Source organism: Narcine bancroftii, chromosome 8, assembly GCF_036971445.1.
Source record: "Narcine bancroftii isolate sNarBan1 chromosome 8, sNarBan1.hap1, whole genome shotgun sequence".
Taxonomy (NCBI): Eukaryota; Metazoa; Chordata; class Chondrichthyes; order Torpediniformes; family Narcinidae; genus Narcine; species Narcine bancroftii.
The window spans coordinates 20,401,327-20,425,128 of NC_091476.1; the positions used below are offsets into that span (position 1 = coordinate 20,401,327).

The window sequence follows — 23,802 nt, forward strand, 5'->3', positions numbered from 1 at the left end:
TGTGACAGAAAAATCTGGATATTTAAACTATAGTAGAGTGGTAGATAGCTTTACGAAGAGAAGAACTAGCCTGATCAACTGTGATTTATTTAAAAAAGTAACAGAAAGAACGTACAGTATTCGTTAAGTTATTGTAATTTCTACAGATTTTCAAAAAGCTTTTGATAAACCACTACTGTGAAGATTCATGACGCAGTTCACACCATGTGGAGCTTTGGGACAATTGGCAAAATGAATATCGAGAGTAGCTACAAAGCAGGCAATAGGGTTAAGATGGAAGGCAGTGTTCCAGAGGGATAAATGGTGTTATAATTTTCAAATGTATTAATGATTGGAGCCTGGGAAGTGAAGAAAAAATTTCACAATTTGTGGATGATAAATAATTGGAAGTTTGCTTATTGCTGTGGAAGAATACAACAAAATGAAAGTGGATTTAAGAAGTTTGCAGAATAAGCATGTTATTGACAAATGAATTCAATATGGTTAAATGTCAGGCACACATTTGTAGTAAAACTAAGACTGTTACAAACTCCTTGGAAAATAACAACCCAAGTAGTTTTAAAAAGCAAAGGGATCAGCAGGAGAGAATGGGTAGAAAGGGATGAGATATATACATTTAAAGAAACATGCCAAGTGTCGTTAGTCTATTTAAAGAGAAATAGAATTGAAAAGCAAAATAGTGATGTTAAACTTGTACAATACTTTGGTGAAGGAGCACTTGGAAAATTATGTACTATTCCATTCCATTCAGAGACAGTATGGAAAATATATATTTCACATATACTGTTTGTATATGTGTATTTCTTTCTTTGGCTTGGCTTCGCGGACGACGATTTATGGAGGGGTATGTCCACGTCTGCTGCAGGCTCGTTGGTGACTGACAAGTCCGATGCAGGACAGGCAGGCACGGTTGCAAGGGAAAATTGGTTGGTTGGGGTTGGGTGTTGGGTTTTTCCTCCTTTGTCTTTTGTCAGTGAGGTTGGCTCTGCAGCCTTCTTCAAAGGAGGTTGCAGCCCGCCGAACCGTGAGGCGCCAAGATGCACGGTTGGAGGCGAGATCAGCCCACTGGCGGTGGTCAATGGGGCAGGCACCAAGAGATTTCTTTAAGCAGTCCTTGTACCTCTTCTTTGGTGCACCTCTGTCTCGGTGGCCAGTGGAGAGCTCGCCATATAACACGATCTTGGGAAGGCGATGGTCCTCCATTCTGGAGATGTGACCCACCCAGCACAGTTGGGTCTTCAGCAGCATGGATTTGATGCGCAGCTCAGACGGCAAAGTCCTCAGCGACAAGATCTCCATCCTCAATCAATGGTCAGAACACTTCCAATCTCTTTTCAGTGCCAACCACTCAGTCCAAGAATCCGCCCTGCTCCAGCTCCCTCAACAACCCTTGAGTCTAGAGCTGGATGAGGTCCTTACCTGGGAAGAGACATATAAGGCAATTGAACAACTGAAAAGTGGCAAAGCAGCAGGTATGGATGGAATCCCCCCCCAGAGGTTTGGAAGGCTGGCGGTAAAGCTCTGCATACCAAACTGCATGAGTTTTTCATGCTCTGCTGGGACCAAGGAAAGCTGCCTCAGGATCTTCGTGATGCCATCATCATCACCCTGAACAAAAACAAAGGCGAGAAATCAGACTGCTCAAACTACAGGGGAATCACGCTGCTCTCCATTGCAGGCAAAATCTTCACTAGGATTCTCCTTAATAGACTAATACCTAGTGTTGCCGAAAATGTCCTCCCAGAATCACAGTGTGGCTTTCGTGCAAACAGAGGAACTACTGACATGGTCTTTGCCCTCAGACAGCTCCAAGAAAAGTGCAGAGAACAAAACAAAGGACTCTACATCACCTTTGTTGATCTCACCAAAGCCTTTGACACCATGAGCAGGAAAGGGCTTTGGCAAATACTAGAGCACCTCAGATGCCCCCCCAAGTTCCTCAACATGGTTCTCCAACTGCACAAAAACCAACAAGGTCAGGTCAGATACAGCAATGAGATTTCCGAACCCTTCTCCATTGACAACGGCGTGAAGCAAGGCTGCGTCCTCGCACCAACCCTCTTTACTATCTTCTTCAGCATGATGCTGAAACAAGCCATGAAAGACCTCAACAATGAAGACTCTGTTTACATCAGCTACTACACGGATGGCAGTCTCTTCAATCTGAGGCACCTGCAAGCTTACACCAAGACAAAAGAGCAACTTGTTCATGAACTACTCTTTGCAGACGATGCCGCTTTAGTTGCCCATTCAGAGCCAGCTCTCCAGCGCATGACGTCCTGTTTTGCGGAAATTGCCAAAATGTTTGGCCTGGAAGTCAGCCAGCTCCCCACCATGACTACCAGCCCCCCCACATCTCCATCGGGCACACAGAACTCAAAACGGTCAACCAGTTTACCTACCTCGGCTGCACTATTTCATCTGATGCAAGGATCGACAAAGAGATAGACAACAGACTTGCCAAGGCAAATAGTGCCTTTGGAAGATTACACAAAAGAGTCTGGAAAAACAACCACCTAAAGAAACACACAAAGATCAGCGTGTACAGAGCCGTTGTCATACCCACGCTCCTGTTCGGCTCCGAATCATGGGTCCTCTACCGGCATCACCTATGGCTCCTAGTATATGTGTATATATACACACATACACACCATATACGGGTAATAGAAGAAGTGAGAGGATTTACTGATTAATAAATGCATAGCGAACTGAAGATCTTTTCTGCAAGAGAATTCAAAACTATGGCTATAGATTTGTCATTAATAAACCTGATTGTGAGGTTTGAAAAAACTGTCTGAATCCAAAGAATGATAAGGATATGGAATGGTCTGCCACAAAGATGTTTGGATTAGTTTATTGTCATGTGCATTTTGGATTTAAAAAATCACAGAAAAACATGGTAAAAGCAAAGTAACAAGATTTAATTATGACAAAAGCAAAAGCGAACCTGCATTTTTTGCATTTTAACATAACAAGCAATTAAGATTCATTAACAACAGCTTCCTGCCATTCCAGGAGCCACTTGCTGCGTGGGTGGTGACGACAAACAGTCACAACATGCTGACAGTTATAGTCCTGGTAAGAGTGGCCACCCTAGCTACAGAAACTGTCCTTCCTCTGTCTTGCAGCAAAGATCATAGGTGGTGAAAAATAGGTTAGACAAGGAGAGGTGGGAAAAAGATTGAGTGGAGCATGATAAACACTAGTGTAACAACAATCTGATGAAGGATCTTGGACACGAAATGTTAATTATCTCCCTTTCCACTATGGGGCTTGATCTGGTGAATACTTTTAGCACTCTTAGAACAATGGCCTAGTAGTTTTATGGTTATTACCAACGATGAATCTGACTCTAAATTCTAGCTGTTATTCTCAGGATTTGAATGCAAATAACAGGATTGATAGTCTGGTGTAAAACACGAAAGTCTGTGATTGAAATAAAAGCACAATGTTGAAGAAACTCAGCAGGTCAAACAGTACACTTCATGTAGCAAATATAAAGATGCATAACTAACGTTTCAGGTTTAAGCCCTTCAAAAAGTATAAGCAGTTGCCTGAATGAAATTGTGGGGAATGTGGGAGAAGGGCAGGAGGAGGAGCATAGTCCCACTGGCAGGAGGTAATAGATGGATAAAGGAGGGAGGGTACACCAGCAAACAAGGAGAGCGTGGATGGCTTTGAATAGAGAGGTAAGGGGGAGGGGAGCTGGAGGAAAGAAGATTAAGGGATGTGGAAGAGAGGGAGAACAGGAGTAGGCAAACAGAAACTGGAGAGTGCCAAGATGGAAAATTAGATGTTGCTCCTCCAATTTATGGGTCGTCTTGGTTTGACAGTACATGAGGCCAAAGGCAGACATGTCAGCGTGGGAGTGGGGTGCAGAATTGAACTGGTTGGCCACTGGGAAATACCTGTCACTGATGTGGACAGAGCGAAAGTGCTCAATTGATAGTCCAGGCTACTAGAATTCTCCAGTTATTTAATTGTTACGCTACCTCTTCTCCACCAACTGTCGCCTCTTTCCCTTTTACCAGATTGCCTGGTATCGATGGTGATGTATGGATAAAAATCATGTTAAAAGTTTAAATATATATTTAATTGGTGATGCATCATGCTTGTTTCTACCTGTGTATGTAAAAGACAAGATTCTCCAGCCTTTAACATAACTACTGCCTCTGCACTTAATTTGGCGCATTCAGGCAGATTGGTGGGGAGTTGAGGCCTTGAATAATGATCAGGTAATTCTGCACAAAGAAGATGCTGATGATGTTGCATTTGGGAGTTGGAAACTGAAACATCACATCTGGCAAGTGCTGTGTTCATTGAACATTCTTCTTTTCTGATGAATACTCATGAGACGCTGAAGCCTGTAGCATCCCTCTTGTCTCTGCTGGAGATGTCACCTATTCTAAACCAGCCCACTCCCTTGGGTGCAGTAAGTCAAGGGATGTCACAATGACTGCAGGTAATTCCCAGTATCTGTAGAAGTGGTGAGGACCATGAGCAGTATTTGAGAAAGAGTGCAAAAAGAAGCAAGTAAAAGTTCAGTAATGTTACTGTTAACTCAAGGAAAGGCTTCTTTAGGGGCCCAGGAAACTCTTTTCATTCTGCCTAGGTTTCTTTTTCCACTGTGTTGTTTCCCGGAAAACAAAACACAAAAAAAAACCCAGTAAACATCTTGCATTAGACAGTGGGCACTGGTTCCTCCTGCAGTGAACTAGAACTAAGTAGAAGTCATATAATGGGGAACATCTGCTTAATTTCTTGACACAGTTAAAGAAAAATGTTTACTGCTGCCACACTGTAGCAGAAATGGTCTTCAATATGGGGTTTACAAGTTAATACCACCCAAGGAACAAAAGACTTGGCTGCAAGATTCCAAATGAATGTTTCCTAAGAAGTAACCAGAGAGTATTTTGTTTAGTTCTACTTTTATTAATTCCTGGTAATTTTAGAGGTTCTTGTTGTATAAAGAGTCTCAGGAAGAAAGGTTATTTTTTAAACATAAATTTTACATCAGTGAATGATAAGGCCAGCATTTATTGTCCATTCTCAATTGCCCTTGAGAAAATGAATCAAGAAAAATAAACAGACTTCAATAATTTTTTTTTTGATAAATGCAGGGTGAATATTTTCCAAGCAGATGTGCTTTAGAACCATGGTTCACAGTCTTCTCAGACAAAAATGAACTCAACACTAGATGAATTATTCATCTCCATCAGCAACCATGAAATGTAACACCCTGAATCTGTATTTATCATAGTCAGAGACTTTAACCATGCTAACCTCAAGTGTGTTAACCATATAACCGTTTACAGCACGGAAACAGGCCATGTCGGCCCTTCAAGTCCGTACCGGTTCACTTGAACAACTCCACTAGCTCCTCCGCAAACTCCTGAGGAAGTAGATATTTTCTATTGTCGTATATCTCAGGAATGGTTCTTGGTTTTTGTTGTGACTGTGGTTTCGGGGCTAATGTTCTGTGTGCCCTTTCTATTTCCATTTTTTCCCGCATTTCTGGCATTCCCAGGACCTTGGTGATCCATTCTTTTATAAATTCTTTCATATCTTTGCCTTCTTCATCTTCCTTAAGGCCCACTATCTTTACCAGTCAGTGCTAATCCTACCTGTCTACAAGCAGAAGCTGAGACAGGAAAGCCCTAAGGTAAAAGTCATGGTCTAAGCAAACAGATGTCATCCTGTTCAACTGCTTTGAGTCTGTATTCAAGGACTTAGCAACCATCCTTAATGAGTACACTAATGCCATCACTAGCTTCATAAGTTGGTGTGTAGATGACTGCATCCCAAAAAGAAAACATGGGTGAACACTACTAAAGACCAAGAATGAGGCATACAGCCCTCTATAAGAAAACCAGGTACAACCTGCTCAAGGCCAACAGAGATGCCAAGAGGCAGTACCAAATCAGACATGGGTCCCAGACAGTAGGCACTTATGCCAGGGAAAACATGCCATCACAGGCGACAAACCATCCAGAATAGCAAGCAACAGCGCATCCCTCCCAGATGAGTTCAATGTCATATGTTTAATTTTTTTTAATGTATTGATTTCATTCTGGAATATACTCAGCCATTGATCCTCCATAACCATTTTGAAAATTCAATGTAGTCAAGGTGAAGAAATTTCTTCTGATTTCTGTCCTGATTTGCTGATGACATTTTTTTCCAGAGTTAAAATTTGTCATCAAAGTTACCAAGCTGCGGTGACAGAGGTTGTTTTGTGAGCAGACCAATGTACATCTCATACAAAGTGCAACGAGTAAGACACAGTACAGTACCCCATATCTGAAATACTTGGGCCAGACGTTTTCCAGTTTTTAGGGGTTTTTGGAACAATGGAATAAAATTAAGGGAAGGTTGGATAAGTGCATGGATGGGAGGGGATTGAAGGGTTATGGACAGGGAGCGGGTAGGTGGAACTAGGAGTTTCCATAAATTGGTGCAGACTAGAGGGGCTGAGATGGCCTGTTTCCATACAGTAACAGCAGAATACTTGTATCAACAGTTAAACAGCAACCACAAACTATGGCAGGCTTTTTGAGCACTGACATGAAATCACAAGGGTAAAATTTACATGAAATAATGTTTAGTGCTTACCAAAAATAAACTTGATCTCTGCTTACAAAAGAAGGTAAATACAGCACCAAACATTAGAAATTCTCCTCGATGGCTTTTTCAAATGTTTCCTCTGGTGTTATCTGCCTCATTAATGATGGCTTTTGTCCTTTGATCACCGACAACGGACCCCGCTGCTGCCTGGGAGCCTCAGGCAACTTCTTCGATGCGGACAGCACCACCCCTGATGTTGAGAATGGAGTCGCTGTCACCGACTTCGGCTGCAGCCAATGGTGAACACTTCGACCCAGCTCCTTCTGGCATCTTCCCGGCCAGAAGCAAAGATTTTGTTTTTGTACCACAGAGCTCTGTTACCAAACTGGTGCCAACGGAGCATCAGAGCCCTATATGAGCAAGTCAGGTGGTGATTTTTTTTTTCCAGCTTGTGAGATCATGTAAACACTTAAAAAAAAGTTTGGTTTTTGGATCTTTTTGGTTTTCAGAACTTTGGAAATGGGGTATCCAGCCTGTACAAAAGTTAGGCCTAGGGCACTTCACTGAGCAAAGTTTTGGGGCTGAAATAATTGATTACTTCATTCAAGTCACATTTCTAACCTTTGGAGTATTTTCCCTCTGCTCATTGAGTTTAATTTGCCATTTCTCCTTAATACCATTCACAATGAAATGCTGCCTAAATGTCAAAGGCAGTCATTCTCAACTAGGCTCTTGATCCATGTTTGGACATAATAGCATTTGGAGCTATGAGGTCCTGGAGAAGCCCAAATATTGTTGTGTATGTTATTAATGAATACTGTAAAATGGAATAACCATATAACCATTTATGGAGCAGAAACAGGCCATGTTGGCCTTTCGAGTCTGCACCGGTTCACTGATTTTGTGCGTCCTCTTCAGGCATTGGTCCTGGTAGATCGTCATCAAAATTCAATTATCATGTTATAAAGTGCAATATTACACAAAATTCACTTCATTCAGACATAAAACAGAGATACATTAGCAGAAAGTTAAATGAAGTGCTTCTTTCAGTCAAAAGAGAATTCTCTGAGACCCTGAAGCCCCCAAACCCAGCCCTTGCCCACAAGCAGCCAGCCGCCGCCCCCAACCCCCCCCCCCCCCCAATCCAGCCCAAACCATCAAATGCAGTCGCCTTGTTTAAAAAAGGTAATGGGGAGAATCCTGGGAATTATAGACCAGTATAGGATCTATGAGCATTTGGAGAAGTACAAACTACTCAAGGACAGTCAGCATGGCTCTGTGAAGGGAAGGTCATGCCTCATGAGTCTAAATGAATTCTAATTGAGGGTGGTAACAAAGGAAATCAATGAAGATAGGGTGGTAGATGTGGTCTACATGGATTTTAGCAAGAATTTGACGACACTCATCCAGAACATAATTTGGCAGGACTTGCACAGTAAATGGCAGGGCCCTTGAGAGTGTTGTAGAATAGAAACCTGCAGATGCAAGAGCGTAGTTCCCCAAAAGAGGCAACTCAGGCAGACAGGGAGGTATATGGCATGCTTACATTCATCAGGCAGGATGTTGAATATAAAAAGCGTGATCTTATGATTTAGCTGTGCAAGTCAGTGGTAAGACCACACTTTGAACCCTGTTCAAATGCAGTTCTGGTGACCCAACATCAGTTGATATCTGCTAGAGTCAATTTGTCCTGCTTTTCATGGGTATAACGGGACAATATTTAACATTGCCAGGATTCTAACAGCTTTCTAGACACACTGATTCTTCTGGAAGTTTTCAATGTTAAATTTGGGGTACTGTCTGGTTCCTTAAGCCTTCAGTACTGTGGGCCATTTCTTGATGTTACATTGAATTAACAAACCTTGAAGAAGTGCTCCAGTCCAAAATACTGGTTATACAGTATTTCTTTACCTCCTATGGACACTTTGAGACCTAGGTGAGTTTCTCCAGCATTTCTGTTTTTTTTTGTACAATAACAGCATCTGCTGTTTCATTCCAAATGTTTGATGCGTTCGATGAATAGGCAGTGAAGTGACATTTTTTAATGCCCACTTGTGACTTTGGCTGAGAATTTTATTTCACACCACAGAGAGCAGGTTGAAAATAGATTTAATTGGAGTAGAGCAAAATTGTAGCTACTTCCTACAAGAATTTCCCAGCAGGAAATTCCATAATTGACTTTTCATCAGGACTTTCTTTGGAGCTAACAATGAGATTCTTGCATGAATCTCACCCCAGCATTATTTATTTTACACTTTCTAGAGCAGGGGTGACCAAACCGCGGTTCACAAACCACATACGACTGTTTGGCATATAATATGTGACTCACGGAAATATGTTGGCTGAGACAGGAATCGTACGAGCTGCTGCTCACAACTGTAGTTTTTGTGGCCGTGGCTTTTGATCGCGTAATTGTTGCAACTCTCAAACATCGAAAGTTTATCATGTGTGGCTCTTGCGTTAAGCAAGTTTGGCAACCCCTGTTCTACAGTAATCTTCAACTTCACTCATCTGAAAACCAACTTTTTTTTCCCCACGGTATATCCACATTTCAGATTGCCTGAGAATTTTACTATTTAAAAGGTTAAAATTAAATTATTATTTTTTTTTGCCAGACAGTTGTATAACTTTAAAACCTCATGCTGATTCTGCACAGCTCACCCAGAAAACCAAATCTTTCTTAGACCTTCAATATATCTCTGGTCTGAAAACTACCAGTAACTTCCAATGGGAAATAAATACAGAATGGCCAAGCAGCATCTACGGTAACAGGTCATTTCGGCCCACGAGCCTCTGCCTCTCATTACACCCAATTGACCTACAACCCCAGTATATTTTAAAGGGTGGGAGGAAACCTGAGCATCTGGACAAAATCCACACAGACACAGGGAGAACGTACAAACTCCTTATAGACAGTGCAGGATTCAAACCCCAGTTCTGATCACTGGTGCTGTAACAGTATTGTGCTAGTTGTTAGGTTAACTGTGCATTTACATTTCAGGTCAAGAACCATCCATTTGTTGTATTATAGAACGTGCCTGTGCTTGCACTGAACCAGGGAAACTGTCATTCGTTGAATGCATTAATACTGCTGTTTTTAATGGTCATATTAGAAAATCTGATACCTTGGAAAACAATGTCAATGTTTTACGCTATGTGCTACTTTAATAATCCTGAATTAGAGTAGAGGCCTGAGTTTCTACTTCTATTAAACTAAAACCACATGAATGATGATGATTATTTGTTTGTCTCACCTAGTAATGATGGTCAGTACTTTAACAAGCACTTAGTGCAAGGGGGTGGGGAGGGGGGGAAAGGGGAGGAAATGACACTGTGTATATTCAAGAGGGAAATGTTTGTGTGTATTTTGGTTAATATGGTTCATAGTGTGAAAAATTTTTAAAAATTAAAAAAGACAAGCACTTAGTGCATTCTTATAACATTCTCTCGACAGCTATTTTAACATAATTGTTAGCCTATTTATTTTAATGTCATGTTAGAAACCATGTTTGTCCACCAACCTTGCCAAGTTTAATTTGTAGGCATAAATTTCTAATATCACATGAGACAGGAAATATGCTTTCACTGATTACAGTAGTGTGGTGCACTGTTAGCCAGAATCACACACACACACAAAGATAAAGACTGTACAACAGGCTTTAATCCACAAAGACTTCCACAGAGCCAGGCTGGCTGTGGCTGCAGCAACTCTTGAGTGAGGCCTCGGGAGACCGGCACTGGCTTCTATCCCGGAGGGTATTGACACCCAATCGGGTGGGGCTTGATCCATTCAGGCTGACTGATTGACAGCCAGTAAGGTGTTGTCCTGTCCCCTTACACTCCTACAGGTACAGAGGTTTCCCCCTGCAGTAGGCCGGTGGTGTACCACCACAAGTAGTCACATATTGCCTTACCAATAAAAGCAGAAAATGCTGGAAATACTCAGTGATCATCTACATCTTTGAGAAGTGAAGCAGAGTTATTGCAGGCCCTTTCTCTGAACTGGAAATTTCATGAACCATTTGGAGTGTGGGGGAGGGAAATGTCTCTAATAGGATAAAATGGATGTTCATGTGGCTCAGGCATAAACTAAGTTATTTGGTCATGAGTGAATGGGAGCAGTTAGAGACTGAAAACAAAGTCTAAAGAGTGTAAAAGAATGCTGGTGGTGTGAAATGCAGAGCATTTCCAGAGGGGAAAAAAGAAATAAGGAAAAAAACACCTACAAGAGAAGTCAATATCACAGATGGATGACTGACACAGACAATAAATCAAGTTTAATTGTTCTCTTCCAGAGGAGATGTGGTAAGAGATGTAGTAAGAGATGTGGGAAATGAATGAGAATACAGCCAAGCATTTTGTTAAAGATGTAACAATAGATACTTGTTGAGAACAGTAAATGCTTGGGGATCCAAGCTGTGCCAGTCGGTTTGTGGTATATGTGGAACAGGTAGGTGCTTTCAAGCTGCCTTGTAAAATGGGGTTAACCGGCCAATTGCCCAGTTAGCGCCCCAGTCACAAGGCAGCTTGAAAGGATCTGACCCAGTCAGCGGGCTCTTAAATCAACCAGGTCCCTGCTCTACCTCGGAGGTAGTCAGGGAACCTAGTTAAACTTTGCTAGGTCTCATCCACCAGCGGCTTGAAAATTAAAATGGCCGACATGATTATTCCAGTGATGTCAACGCTTACGTGCGTGCATCACCGGCCAGCATGTTGGTGCCATGTTCAAATGTAGAGGAGGAACTCAGCAGTGCAGGTCAGGAAATGGGATATTATAATGTGGCTTAAACGTGCTTCCTAGGAAGAGTAAAATCTTTTACTTCATTTCATCTGGTGAGTGCTCAATGCATCACCACGGGGGCAGGATCCCCCTTAAATAGCCGGGTTGGTGATTTAATGGGGTGATCCCCTGCAGGTTAAAAGGTGCTGGGAGAACCTTCGACCCATTAAATGCACTTGGGTCCCAGGAGGGCTACCCAGGTGCAGCAGTTTAAAAGCACCTACTGTGTGAGACCTACCAGGCCCAACTCTTCCATTTGCATCAACCACATCCCTTCTTGCAGCACTTTCCCTTACATCCAGGATGCAACATTGGTCCTTTCATCTCTTCCTTTCCCACCGTCCAGGAACCCAAAAGGTCTTTCCAGGTGAGATAGAATTTAATAGAATTTCTTCCGATGTACTGTATTACATTTACTGTTCTCAACATGGTGATCTCAAAAACAGATTGGATGACCATTTTGCAGAGCACCTACATTCATTCTGCAAAGACAACTCTTGGCTTCCTATTGCCTGGCACTTTAATTCTCCATCCCATTCCTATTGAGGCCTCCTGTACTGTTACAGAGAGGACCAACACAAGCTTAAGAAACAACACCTCCTCTTCCAGGGATGTGGCTTCATCTTGACTCATTATTGAATTTTACAACTTCATGTAACTTGATTTTTGTGTCTGTAACAGTGTTCATCAGTAATATAGGTGCAGTATTTAGTTATTTTTCCTCTCATGGAGAACATGCCAGCCTGACCTTCCAGCCATTTCAGATTTTTTGCCAGAGTACATACTTCTTTCTTTCTTTGGCTTGGCTTCGCGGATGAAGATTTATGGAGGGGTATGTCCACGTCTGCTGCAGGCTCGTTGGTGACTGACAAGTCCGATGCGGGACAGGCAGGCACGGTTGCAGCGGTTGCAAGATAAAATTGGTTGGTTGGGGTTGGGTGTTGGGTTTTTCCTCCTTTGTCTTTTGTCAGTGAGGTGGGCTCTGCAGTCTTCTTCAAAGGAGGGTGCTGTCCGCCGAACTGTGAGGCGCCAAGATGCACGGTTGGAGGCGATATCAGCCCACTGGCGGTGGTCAATGTGGCAGGCATCAAGAGATTTCTTTAAGCAGTCCTTGTACCTCTTCTTTGGTGCACCTCTGTCTCGGTGGCCGGTGGAGAGCTCGCCATGTAACACGATCTTGGGAAGGCGATGGTCCTCCATTGTGGAGATGTGACCCACCCAGTGCAGTTGGGTCTTCAGCAGCATGGATTCGATGCTTGCGGACTCTGCCACCTCGAGTACTTCGATGTTGGTGTTGAACTCATTCCAATGAATGTTGAGGATGGAGCGGAGACAGCACTGATGGAAGCATTCTAGGAGCCGTAGGTGATGCCTGTAGAGGACCCATGATTCGGAGCCAAACAGGAGCGTGGGTATGACAACGGCTCTGTACACGCTGAGCTTTGTGTGTTTCTTCAGGTGGTTGTTTTTCCAGACTCTTTTGTGTAGTCTTCCAAAGACGCTATTTGCCTTGGTGAGTCTTTTGTCTCTTTGTCGATCCTTGCATCAGATGAAATGGTGCAGCCGAGGTAGGTAAACTGGTTGACCGTTTTGAGTTCATTGTGCCCGATGGAGATGTGGGGGTGCTGTTGGTCATGGTGGGGAGCTGGCTGATGGAGGACCTCAGTTTTCTTCAGGCTGACTTCCAGGCCAAACATTTTGGCGGTTTCCGCAAAACAGGACATCATGCGCTGGAGAGCTGGCTCTGAATGGGCAACTAAAGCAGCATTGTCTGCATCACATACAACCCTCAGATTATTTTTCTGCAGGTGAGGAAAAATGACCACTTATTGGTAGTGAAAAAAACTGTACACAGCATATACATGTAAACAAATAAAGAACTGTAGATAACAAATGTAAACAAATCAACTGTGCAATAGAGAAAGAATTAAAAAATCAATAAAGTGCACAAGTAAGAGTCCTTAAATGAGTCCCTGATTGAGTTTGTTGTTGAGGAGTCTGATGGTGGAGGGGTAGCAGCTGTTCCTGAACCTGGTGGTACGAGTCTTGTGGTGCTGAGACCTCTATCCTGATAACAGCAGCGAGAACAGAATGTGTGCTGGGTGGTGTGGATCCTTGATAATTTCTGCTGCTCTCTGACAGCAGTGTTCCCTGTAAATGCTCTCAAAAGTGGGGAACATTTTGCCTGTGATTTCCTGTGCTGTGTCCACTACATTTAAGATAAGATGTATTTGTATTGATTCCCAGAATATGGGAAATATTCCCTAGTTTTCTAAAGGTTAAGAGTAGCAGCTGGAACAAGCTGAAAGCAATAAAGAGTGAAACAATATCTATATTCTTTTGAAGATTTTCTCACTGTTCCCATTTGCTCATTGGTCAGTTCTCTTTATTTTGAGCAGTGGTTTTCAAACTTTTTTCTTTCTACTCACATATACCTTAAGTACCATATTTTCCTGATATAATGTGCAGAAAATCCTAAATTGTGTAAAAATAGTTTTGTATAACACGCACACGCATATACTGCACAGATATAGTATTCTAAATTCTGACTGATAAAATCAATTTTCATTTAAATAGGACATGAGACAAAATAAATACATGCCAGTATCTGCCACAGTTAATCTACTGCAATTAACACACAATCAATTTCCCTCAGAGGAGTCACCCATTATGTAGATGAGATCCTGCAACACATTAACAAAGCTTTGGAGAGGAATCAATTAAATGAATCGAAGACAGGCTTCAGAGTTAAGCAGGATTTTAATTCAAATCAGACGCGCTTGATATGTTAATCTCCCTCAGGGACAGGTCTGGGCAATTAGCAGTTCCTCCACTCTGTTCATTTTAGATGCCCATAAACAGTCTTTTCATTTTTACCAGTGTGCATATGTCAAAACTTTACAACAAACACAAATCATTCAGCAGGTCACTGCCACAAACTCCTCAATCTCATGCTTCGGCCCCGATTTGGGAAATATTCCTTCTTAAGAGCAATCCCCACATTTCACCAGCTTATTGACACAGTTCATGCAATAAAGAAAATAATATTATGAAGTTAAATTTGAGAACCCTTGGTGCCTACTGTTGACCTGTCATTCACTGTGTGCTCGCGTAGCATTCTTGATATGCAGCAGAACCCCTGGGGGAGATGAGATGACATTTCCTTGTTTTTGACTGAGCTTCATTTCCCCTTCAAGGAGGTGGTATTGAAAGTTCTCAGCATGTCTTCACATTGCACACAACTCAGGCATCAGAAAGCAGTGTTCATTGTGGCTGAGAGCAGGTGCTTGAAATAAGATACATGTCCGCTGAGTCTTTCACTGCTTCCTTGTGCATTTGGCATGAGTTAAGGAACACACATTTGAAGGACATGAAGTGTGTTCTCTCTCCTGCATATTGTGGATCTGTTTCAGCAAGAACACTGTGACAGCAGATGGGAAAGAAGATTTTCGTATAGGATTCTCTCCAAGTTATGACTGTCTTCTTTTATCCAGTATTTTCTGTGATTCACTTTTCTCTGACATTGAACTGCCATATTAATGGTCAGTTACTTGTTTCAGTAAAAGGGTTCCATAGGTGACTAATGCCTGTTAAGAATGTAAACCTTCCCTGATGAAGAAATAACAAAGGGTATATAAAAGCCCGATAAACTGTTTCACAAGCAATGAATCATTTTGAAGTGATTTGAAATACAGGTTCCAATAGGCAACATGGGTATGCCTTCTGAAATCGAGTTAAACCAAAAATGCTGCAGATGGTGGTTTGAGTACAATATACAAATGTGTTGGAGAAACTCAGCAGGTCCATGTGCATCCATAGGAAGTAAAAGGTAACTAAAATTTCAGACCCTGTTGAAATTGTATTACAAACTGAGCCACAGGGGTCAGGATCGCTTATAATCAGAAATGTGGAGTTTTGACATCCAACCAGCTAATCAAAAATGAAGAACAAAAATCTGTAGATGGTGAAATGACAACAAAAAATCATCACCTTGAAATGTTAACTCCATTGCTCTCACCGCAGATATTGCTGAGTGTATTTGCTTTCACTCCTGATATTCAAATGCGTTAATGGTTGAGCCATAGAGAACAGCATTAAATTTGATTCCTGGCCTGCCTGGTTGATATTAATTCAGTTTAGAGAGGGCAATGAGGCATGACACTTGATCTACAATACTTCAAATAAGAATAAAACCAGAATTGGCATAATGAGCTTTGCATTTGAAGAGCCTACTGCCATACGGTGATGGCTATGAGGTATAGTGTCGTAGGTTGTCTGGATTTTAGCAAGCTATATCCTGATATGTTTCAGAGAAGATGGATTAAAAGAGAGAAAAGCATCTGAGACATTTTTGCTATGTTTTTCACTTTCCATCACAAAACATATTGAGATAAATAGGTCTTGTATACCACAATCAACATAGTGGTATTACTGTTATAGCTCCAGCTACCTGGTTTGAATTCAGCACTGTCTCTAAGGAGCTTGTACGTTCTTCCCATGTCTGCGTGGATTTCCTCCAGGTGCTTTGGTTTCCTCCAACCCTTCAAAACATAAGGGGGTTGTAGGTTAATTGGGTGTAATTGAGTGACAAGGGATCGTGGCCTGGAAGGCCCTATTACCAAGCTGCATGTCTAAAATACCACCAGTTTGTGTCTGGATACTTACTTTGGTGGCGGATGTTATTATTTCTGCCTTGCTTTCCATTTCAAGATGAATTCCAGGGAAATTATGAATATAATGATAATGTTTATTGTTATTTACATTGTACAATATATATATATTCACTGAAATTGACCTGATTTAAAAACAACTACAATAATTTACATTAAGTGAAATTAAAAAGATAATAAATACAAAAATTAAGTGGATAATGAATGTTTACAGTTACCATAGTGGAAGAAAAAAGTGGCATTACAATAATGCAGACAGCCAATTTTGTGGTGTCAGAACTGTCCCTGATGAGGCAAAAGCCTAATAGGCATTGGAAGGAAACTGTTCTTTCATACCTTTACCCAAAGATAATGGTGTATTGAGGGTAGCGTGGCTTCCTTCTTAAGGCAGTGCCTCACATAAATGCCTTCAATCCAATGTGATGCAGCAAACAATTGATTCATGCGTGCAAAAAATGCAATATATATATTAAACATAAAAACATAAAAACACTTCATTACAGCTTCAGATGTAAGTAAGGCTCTCCCCCATTAAACCCATACATAAATGCTTATGCCCTGTAATTGCACTACCTTAGAGTGCTTGTCTAGAGTTCTTCTCTTCACAATGGTAATGGAGAATTATCCTCCTAATATAATAGAGGGATTTCAGATTTCTTTAAAAATGGCATTTCTCTTTTTTAGTGCACTAAGTATGTATTCAATATTGCAAAATAGTAAAAGATGGCTAAATAGATGTTAAAATCACAAACCAAAATGGTTCTCATGCAATGTGAAATCACTAGGAGGGCACCAATGTTCAAAATAATGTTTCTTCCAGGACAACTGCATAAAAGGTTGCACAGAGGTGAGATGAAAAGGCGGAGGACATGCATATCCCAGAGAGTAGTTAGCCCTGATCTCTCACATGCCACCAGTGTCCCCAGGGCACTGAATGTCTGAGTATGGTAAATTGCACTCAAAAAATGCCAGTGCCATTTTCCTAATTGGCTTGATTTCATCTGGCAACATTCAGTGGTGCAATGAAAGCCAGTTTTTGTGCAGAATCTGTAGAATAAAAAGAAGCGTAAATGAATCTATTTTCCCAGTGAAGAATTATGGTGAGGTTGTGAGTGTTTGCAATCCCAGATAATTACTGTGATGCCCAGAGTTTGTTGATTATTTTTTAGAGGCCTAGAACCTTGAGATGATTTGGAAATGTTATGTGATACTGCTCATATGTTGGTATTAGGATCAATTCTCTCATGACTTTCTTCTTTGATGTTTAAAATCTTCTGTATGAAAACATGCCCAAAAAAAGTCATTACTTTATTGCAATGAGTTAGTTCTAACAATTAGACCTATTTCTCAATCTGTATCTTTGCTTCTGAAATTTGGGGAAGGAGGAAGTTGAGTTAAAGGCATTGCATTTCCTAATAGAATTCCTGCTATTTCACATACCATCTCTATGATCCCTCCTTTGGTTTTCTGGTTCTTCAGAATGGCCTCCATTGCTGTTTTCATGCCAATTTTCATTCAATCTAATAAATAGTAACTGATTTCTCCCCTCTTTCTCAAGCAAGGGTTATGTTTTCACCATGCAGTGGTATAAAAAGGTTGGGTCCCTTTTCTTAGATTTCTTCAAATTTTATTTCTTTTACAGTAATGATAGTTCAAAATCACCCTGGCTTAAATTTATTGTAGGTTTCCTTTTTGGTAAAGTTTGTTTTAAACTACTGCTTCCTCAAATTATCTCTTCTTTCTCTCTGTCACTGTCTCTGTATTTCTTCCTCTATCTTTTTATTGTTTTCTCATGTTCCTGTACCTTTTCTGTTATGTGTTTCTGAGTACCATCAGTTACTAGTCTGAGCAAGTACTTAGTGACAAGGCGAAGTTATTTCAAATACTTGTGTTGTTTCTGAAACCCCAGGATCTTTAGTGTGTGGTAACAGAAATTTCAGAATGGATTTAATGGGCATGGGAGCACAAATAAAAATGCTAATTTGTATAATGGGATCTCACATTATCATTCATATAAAATGAAGTGCTGCATTGGATATAAAATTCACTACATCGAATACAACTTGGAAAAACTATACTTAAGAAAAATATCTGTGCACAGAAGATAGAAATATAAACAAAGGAAATGTAACAAACTGTGCAAATACAGAAAAAAAAGTAATAAATAATATGCCAAGTAAGAGTCCTTACATAAGTCTCTAGGCTTTTTCACATTGGCCAACCACTAAACTGGCATGTGAACAGCCCGTTTTGAAATTTTGGTAGGACCATTCATACTGGACCAAGTAAAACCAGTTCCATGCACTCTTTCACATTACCAACCCGGTATCATGGAGCTTAGAGGAGCACTTGCAAGCAGTGAATGCTTTGTTTTATAAGGAGATTACTCACACCTCCCTCTAGCCTCGATGGGGTGCAGGGGGCTATGTGTGAGTTTTATGAGTGAAAAAAACAGATTTGATGGGTCTCATAAGAAAGGAATCTGAACGCAGTTTTGTAATAAATGATTTTATATACAAAAGGCAGGTGTGGGAAAATGGTAATGGGGATAACACACACACACACATGCTCATAGTTTATAGTGAACGTGGGAAAGTGGTAGCAGGAACAAAACACACATGAGTTTGTGAAAATCTAATCCTAACCCAATCCTAAACCTAACCTAACCCGGACCCTAGATTTGACACTAGGTCTGCCAGATTGTGAGAGCAATCACAAAGCAAAAAGATTTGAGCAAGCTGGTCTGTGGGTTTGAAGTCTGAAGCCCACCATCCCTCCGACAGCCCACCACTAGCCCCCAACAATAGGTACCAGTGATTAGTAAGGGATTACTTAAGGTGGTTTGTGAGTGGAAAGAAAAGCTTTGAAATCCACTTCAATAGATCAATTCTTCCAGTAGAGTTTCCCATGCTCTTTTATAAATTGTGTGCAAATGTTATATTAAATTGTGCATGTATTTTCCTATGTTCCTTTATACATTGTTTGTGTATATCTTATTAAATTGTGTATCTTTTTTCCACACTCTTTTATCATTGTGCCTGTATGTGTTTTATACCCGCTATGAATTGCCAACGCTCTTCTATTAATTGTGTGTTAATAAATGTAATGTTTGATAGCAAACCGTTTGTGTCTAGACTCACCTCTCACAAACCTGACACTTTCTCAACACAACAATGACCAGAGAGGGACTGTCAGCTTTACTGTCGGCTTTACTCACCATTATCACCCTGATTTCAATCTGGCATTTAAGATGGGGGACTATTTTAAAACCAATTTTTGGGAAAAACAAGTGAGTCTAACATGCCATCATGTATTAAAAAAATCACACTGACCTGGAAAAATGCCATCTTCGTTCGTTTCAACGCGAGCGACCAATGCTGGCTTATTGGAGGCTCTTCGTAATGGGAAAAAAAATTACGTGAATGATGTGTTTAAAAAATTTATATTTTTTGATCTTTCCATTCCCTGCCTCTTTAAGAACTTTCCATGCATGAAAGAACGTCATCAGCGCATCACTAATGGGACCGGGCTGACCGGGTCAACCGTTCACATTGGGAGCCGATACACCCTCCCTAGGCAATTAATTCCTGGGTTGATTTGGAGCCCCAATACCAGTTCGGGAGCCTTCACACTGACATGCGAACCAATAAATTGCTGTTAATTACTGGGTTGAAGTGCTAGCGTGAAAGGGGCTTCTGATTAAGTCTGTTGCTTAGGAGTCTGATGGTGGAGGGGTAGCAACTGTTCCTGAACCCGGTGATATGAGTCTTGTGGAACCTATACCACTTTCTTGATGGCAGAAAAGTGAATAGACCATGCCTTGGGTGGTGTTGATCCTCGATGATTTCTGCAACTCTCCATGACATCATTCCATGTAGATTTCCTCGATGGTGGGGAGAGTTTTGCTTGTGATGTTCTGAGCTGTGTCCACTACCTTTTGAGGGCATTCTGCTCCAAGGTATTAATGCCCCCATAACCAGGCCAAGATACAGGCAGTCAGAAAAATTTCCCCTACACATTTGTAGAAGTTTGCCAAGGTTTCTAATGCCACACCGAGCCTACACAAACTCCTGAAGAGGCGCTACATGAAGTGCTTTCTTCATGATGACATTAGCATGTTAGGTCCAGGAAAGGTTCTCTGAGTGATTAACCCCCAGTGATCAGATTCCTGGGCCAGAAAGGCCTTCTAACATGCTTTATCATTAACATTAAAGATAAATTTTTAAAGCACTTCTAAAAATATCAAGCATTCTTGTGTCTGAACCTGATGGAAACAATATGGAAAAAATATGAGAATACATATCTAAATGTTGGTGCTGAATGGGTTAAATTAATCAAGTGCCTTGGAATAAATTCATTCTGCTGGCATCTTGCATCAGGTAAGGTTAGCTGTGGGAGGTTCTAGCTGTCCTTTTAAAAGCATATAATGACAAGACAATCTGGAAAGAAAAGCGGAAGCTATAATTACACGACCTTGTGACCGTCAAAAGTTGATGTGAATTTGCATTTGTGATGCAGTAATCTCTGAGGATTGGAATGTTCATATCCACACTCCCCAAGCAATTTCCACTATATTGTGTGGCAGTCATTCCAACTCCATTTCTATAATGAACAGATCTGAAGCGTAGGACGCAGATGCAAATACTTTCACTGTTCAGCAGCTGAACGCCCCAGAGATTGATCCTGAAGCAAAAGGTTTATGTAATCAGAAAATGTTTGCTGTGCTTAGTCCAGATTGATAGTGTTAATTCCTTCCTCCACTAGTTCTCAGCAGGTGGCATGTTAGCCTGAACATTCTCCTTGTGATTCCATGGCTTTCTCCCACATTCCAAAGATGTGCTGAGTTCATTTGCAACTCTAAACTGCCCTTTAGTGCAGGTAAGTGGAAAAGAATCAGGGAAAAGAGTTGATACATACTTAGAAGAGAAGATTCTCCTTGTGATTCCATGGCTTTCTTCCACATTCCAAAGATGTGCTGAGTTCATTTGCAACTCTAAACTGCCCTTTAGTGCAGGTAAGTGGAAAAGAATCAGGGAAAAGAGTTGATACATACTTAGAAGAGAAGCAATAACAGGGAGAGTGAGAAAGAGAATAGGCACTGATGAGAATATTCCGATCGTGCCGGGAGGGGCTGAATGGCCTCTTCCAAACAATTGATTCTCAAATTTTTTTTAGAAGCTGACTAAGATATGAATTGGGAGTAGGGTCTAAAATTAAATTGCAAAGAAAGATAAAGATACTTGGAGTGGATGTCGCAAAGAGTAGCTGAATCTCCTTGTACTAATACTGACGCTGGAGGAAGTGATGTATAAAGGGAACAAAATCAGAAGAATTGAGTGGAAGGAAGTTTAGACCTGAATCAAATTGGAGAAATAGTTGGAGCAACATCATGAGAACATAAATTCATAAATAAGGACAAAAATGTAACATAATGCACTTCAGAATTTTCACAAATATATATTCTATTGGGAAAAGTTTGTTGTAAATAGATTAGTATCGTGAGTAAGATGATTAATATGGGTTGGGCCATCATTATTTTAAAATTGAGCCATGAGGAGACAAATATTTAAAATAGGGATAATTGATTGGGCCCAATAAAAACAGTCTTACCCCAGCTGAATAATTTAGATTTTTTTTATAATAGAAACTATTTAAATCTAACAAAGGAGACATTACAGAATATCAGAAAGACTTTTAGAGATTAGAATGATTGATTAATGGATGCCAGCTTGAATATTGGTCTTGTTAATGAACATTCATAATGCGTTAATAATAATCACTGAATGGAATAATGAAGGTTTCCATTAATGGATGTGAAAAAGTGAATGAAAGCTATTATAAATAATTTTTTAATATATGCATATTGATATAAACAAATTATGGAAAGCAACAAAGGAAGGTTTTATCTGTTGTTATCATGTCAAGAAATTCTAAAATTATGGTTATTATTGCAGGATACTGTCCCCAACAAGTGTAAGTCTGATCGCCTAAACAAGTGGTTATCAACCTTTTTTTAATCCACTCACATACCATCTTCTCTTTGGCTTGGCTTCGCGGACGAAGATTTATGGAGGGGGTAAAAAGTCCACGTCAGCTGCAGGCTCGTTTGTGGCTGACAAGTCCGATGCGGGACAGGCAGACACGATTGCAGCGGTTGCAGGGGAAAATTGGTTGGTTGGGGTTGGGTGTTGGGTTTTTCCTCCTTTGCCTTTTGTCAGTGAGGTGGGCTCTGCAGTCTTCTTCAAAGGAGGTTGCTGCCCGCCAAACTGTGAGGCGCCAAGATGCACGGTTTGAGGCGTTATCAGCCCACTGGCGGTGGTCAATGTGGCAGGCACCAAGAGATTTCTTTAGGCAGTCCTTGTACCTTTTCTTTGGTGCACCTCTGTCACGGTGGCCAGTGGAGAGCTCGCCATATAACACGATCTTGGGAAGGCGATGGTCCTCCATTCTGGAGACGTGACCCATCCAGCGCAGCTGGATCTTCAGCAGCGTGGACTCGATGCTGTCGACCTCTGCCATCTCGAGTACTTCGACGTTAGGGATGTAAGCGCTCCAATGGATGTTGAGGATGGAGCGGAGACAACGCTGGTGGAAGCGTTCTAGGAGCCGTAGGTGGTGCCGGTAGAGGACCCATGATTCGGAGCCGAACAGGAGTGTGGGTATGACAACGGCTCTGTATACGCTTATCTTTGTGAGGTTTTTCAGTTGGTTGTTTTTCCAGACTCTTTTGTGTAGTCTTCCAAAATTTGACTCACATACCATAATCCTTTACTAACCACAGAGTACCTATACCAGGATGCTCTGTGGTTAGTAAGCGATTACTTAAGGTGGTACTTGAGTGCATAAAAAAAAGGTTGAGAACAACTGACCTAAACTTTACATTCATTCAGCAATGCCATTGCTAAATATCCCATTGTCATTATATCCTTAGGGCCATCAGAAACTCCACGAGACCAATCGAATCAGTGCTTTGCCTAAATGAGCGATTCAAGGCTGATTAGCATGAAGCAACTGATTTAATCTCTGTTCTGGTCAGAAGTATAATGGAATGCCCTCCAATTGCTTGGAATGAGCAGAGCTCAAACAATAGTCCATCACCTTGACATCATCCAGGACAAAGAGCTTTCTTGATTACTGTCCAACATCTAATTAGTTCCATCCACCAGATGGATGCACCAACTACAAAGTGCACTGCAATCACCAGTTCAAGAAAGTGGATCATTGCCTTTTTTTTCAAGGCTATTTAGAACTGGGCAATAAATTTTGTCCTTCCCAGTAATCCATGCCTAGTTAAGATGAATAAATTTTAAAAAATGATTGTTTCACCAAGCTTGATTATAACCATGATTCTTAATGTGGTCAATTCTAGATCAGAGATTTTAGGGAATTATTAAATGAAACCTCTGGGAACTGAAGAATTTAAAGTTTGAAACTGTTATGACTGTTTTCTCACTCTATAGGGAGCTTTACAGAGAGATTCTGACAGGTAATGCATTAGCTTACACATCACAGCTGGAAATTGTGTGCAAGAAGAAGAATCTTTTTGAGAATTCAACCTATGCATCTGGGTAATTTTTTTGCTTATCTGTGTGAAAGCTAACTACACTTAGGAATAGAATCCTTGGGGGGGCGTGGCAAGATGGCGTAGAGCGCAGACATGCGATCCCACCCTTACTTAGCCAGATTTTTAAGCACCCGTCTTTAAAGTTTATATAAGTGATTAAAGGTTGTATCTTTATTTTTGGGAACGTTAGTGGGTCACAATGGCGACTAATGTTAAAAAAACGA

General features: G+C 41.0%; 1 protein-coding gene and 1 long non-coding RNA gene across 4 annotated transcripts in view; one reads left to right on the plus strand and one right to left on the minus strand.

Annotated features, from left to right (window-relative positions):
- LOC138740440 (disks large homolog 3-like) overlaps positions 1-23,802 on the plus strand; it is a 379,720-nt gene that overhangs the window by 135,270 nt on the left and 220,648 nt on the right. The gene's annotated exons all lie outside the window — the stretch shown is intronic.
- The window catches only part of LOC138740443 (uncharacterized), a 103,229-nt gene that overhangs the window by 5,858 nt on the left and 73,569 nt on the right, over positions 1-23,802 (minus strand). For both annotated transcript variants that reach the window (XR_011342916.1, XR_011342917.1), the window contains exon 3: positions 15,795-15,885. This is a non-coding gene — a long non-coding RNA (uncharacterized lncRNA). The remainder of the gene's footprint in view (positions 1-15,794; positions 15,886-23,802) is intronic.